The sequence below is a fragment of the Pongo abelii genome, chromosome 14 (assembly GCF_028885655.2).
Source record: "Pongo abelii isolate AG06213 chromosome 14, NHGRI_mPonAbe1-v2.0_pri, whole genome shotgun sequence".
In the NCBI taxonomy this organism is placed as follows: domain Eukaryota; kingdom Metazoa; phylum Chordata; class Mammalia; order Primates; family Hominidae; genus Pongo; species Pongo abelii.
In genome coordinates, this window is record NC_071999.2 from 54975352 (window position 1) to 54978781 (window position 3430).

The following is a 3430-nucleotide window of genomic DNA, read 5'->3' on the forward strand; positions in this document are numbered from 1 at the left end:
TAGCTCTGTTTAAGACTATTGTACTTGAGTCCTAAGTTTACAGATCTAGGGAAATCATGCTTACAAATGAGCATGGTTTTCTTTTTGCATATAACAGCACCAATTACTTATTAAACACCTACTATACATCAGCCGCAATGTTGGTTGCTTTATATGTTACCTAATTTTCATGATCAAATGTATCATCATTCCCATTTTACAAATGAGGAAACTGAGGCTTAGAGATGCTAAGTAACTTGAACAACTAGTAAATGGCAGAGATAGAGTTTGGATGCAGAACTGATTCCAAAGCCTATGCTCTTTTCTCTACATCTTGCACTGTCAGTGTCTTTTAGTGGCAGGAATTCTCACTGGGGAATGTTGGGGCTTGCATCTATGACTCTGGCAGCTAAACGGAAGGACTGAATAATAATAAAAAAGTTCCACTGTATCTAGGGAGGCTTACCAGACCCCTTCCCCTATGCACAGTTGCTCCAGGCTTTGTTATTAGATGTTCCTCACTCTGACAATTTACATTTCAGTGTACACTAAATTTGGCACTGTCTCTTTTGTTATGGAACATCTGATCATTTCTGTCTGGGTAGGTGGGGAGGAAGGCTGAGAAGTTTTTATCTTTGTCAAGGCCCAGGATGAAAACAACACCAGGAAGTAAATCAATGCAATAATATCCATTTTATATTAAAAATATAATATGCAGTATATTTATATTTAATATTAATATATAACATATTAATATATAATATATAAACATTATTTAATATTATGTATTTTATATATATTAGAAATTCTACCCTGTAAAAATATATTTCTCGGAGGGGCCGGCAGTGGGGGGCTGGGGGGGCAATACATTTATCACACAAGATGAAACTTACATAAGACTAGATATATCTATAGTCTTTGTGCTGTGCTGATATATAAATTCCAAGTTTCAGCTGTTAGTTACTTATTTGAAGATCAGTAGAAGGAAATTTCAATGTGACAAGAACGTTGACAATCCCTGTGCTATCTCTACTAGGATCTAGTTCCACTGTGCTCTTCCAGGGAAGGATGTAGCTGTGTATGCAGGTTTTAGTTGGACAGTCATCTTTTTCTAGTGGCAGTTTCCCAGTCGCTGTTCTGTGTATTAGGACCACGGGAGGAGAGAAAAGGTTATTCTTCCTTCTCCATTTTTCCACACTTAAGAGAATATATTGTGTTTTCTAGTTAGTAGTTAATTTTGTGTAATAGTCTAGAGATTGCTATACAGATTTAATGTGTTTTACACTTAGTTGGGCAAAAGTGTATTAGTATCTACCACCAACCAGATCTAACCACATAAGTATATATTATATAATTATATTAAGGATAATTTGTGGGTTTTGCATGTGAACCCTAAAAATCTGAGCCAGGTCCCAGTTAATTTAGAAAGTTTATTTTGCCAAGGTTGGCAATGCATGCCCATGATACAGCCTCAGGAGGTCAGAGCAGTTTGGTTTTGTACATTTTAGGAAGACACGAAACATCAATCAGCGTATGTAAGATGAACACTGGTTCGGTCCAGAAAAGGTGGGACGACTCGAAGCAAAGGTGGGACAACTCAAAACAGGGGGTGGGCTTCCAGGTTTTAGGGAGATAAGAGGCAAATCACTGCATTCTTCTGAGTTTCTGGTTACCCTTTCCAAAGAAGGCAATCAGATATTCATTTATCTCAGTGAGCAGAGGGGTGACTTTGAATAGAATGGGAGGCAGGTTTGCCCTAAGCAGTTCTCGGAAGCTTGACTTTTTCCTTTAGCTTAGTGATTTTGGGGCCCCAAGATTTTCCTTTCACATGAGTTAATAACTGTCCAGTCTTGTGAAATATCATTTTAATATTAGGATATCTGAAATGTTTCCATATGGCTGGGTGCGGTGGCTCACGCCTGTAATCCCAGCACTTTGGGAGGCTGAGGCCTGAGCAACACTTGAGCCCAAGAGTTTGACACCAGCCTGGGCAACATAGTGAGACTCCATCTCTACCAAAAATAAAATTAGCCAGGCGTGGTGGCGCATGTCTGTGGTCCCAGCTACTTGGGAGGCTAAGGGAGGAGGATCACTTGGGTCCGGGGGCTTGAGGCTGTAGTGAGCCATGATCGTGCTACTGCACTCCAGCCTGGGGGACAGAGATAGACCCTGTTTCAAAATCAATCAACACACAATGACAACAAATAAATGAGATGTTTCTATAGATCACTTTGTTTTTTTAGAAACACTAAATTAATTTATTTATTTAGTTATAGAGACGGAGTCTTGCTCTGTTGCCCAGGCTGGAGTGCAGTGGTACGATCTCAGCTCACTGCAACCTCCATCTCCCGGGTTCAAGCGATTCTCCTGCCTCAGCCTCTCAAGTAGCTGGGACTACAGGCATGCAGCACCATGACTGGCTAATTTTTTTATTTTTAGTAGAGACCGGGTTTCACCATGTTGGTCAGGCCGGTCTGGAACTCCTGACCTCAGGTGATCTGCCCGCCTCGACCTCCCAAAGTGCTGGGATTAGTCGTGAGCCACCGTGCCTGGCCTAAAAACACTAAATTTAGTAAGGAACTGGGGTGCATTTTTGTCACTGACAGTTACGGTGCTGTAGAAAGAGCCCATATCTGGAATCTGCCTTTAGCCTCAGCTCTGCCTCTTGTTTTTGTACCTTGGAAAAGTCACTTCACCTGTTTTCTCATCTATATAGGATGAAGATCGTAATTTCTTTTACACAGTGTTCTTATGAGACTGAATGACGGAAATTAAAAGAAGTGTTCTACGAAGGCAAAGTTAGGTTTCTTACAGCAGGAAGGGAGATGCACACAGAGAAGTGGGAATCTCAGGAGACGGATGTGGCCAGGGGCTTTTTACGGGGGTTGGGCTAAGCATTATTAGTCAACGGGCTGTACTGCTATGTATGGTAGGTCTTGAATATCATTTCTCCAAAATAACCTATTTCCTCCCCAAACCCAAACTTCCTCAACTGGGATCGAACTCAATCCTGCAGCGTGTTCTGAGATTCTGTACTCGCCTCACTTCTGCCAAGATCGTAAATTTTGGAGGAGCCATTCCTTCATCATCCATGTTTGCATCCTCCACACCATTCATTGGTTAAGTGCTTAGTACGTTTGCTATTGGGCAAGGTCCTCAAACGGGAGGTGGACGTCAGAATAGTCGGGTTAGCGACTGAGTAACTGTTAGTGGTGGATAATTTAAAGCCAATTTGAAAGTTCATCCTTTCCCCCAAAGGCAAAAGCAGGCGTTCCTTTTCTTAAAAAAGAATTTTAAACAGAATTGCGTCTCTGGTGTCCTGCCTAAAGCCCGCAAAGAAAGAGGGTCACGGTTGGGGGTGGGGGTGATGGGGATACTGAACCCTCTTCTGGTTGCGCCTTGCCCGGCGCCCCAGGCTAGAGCCCTGGCGCTCCTGGCGCGCTCCCAACGC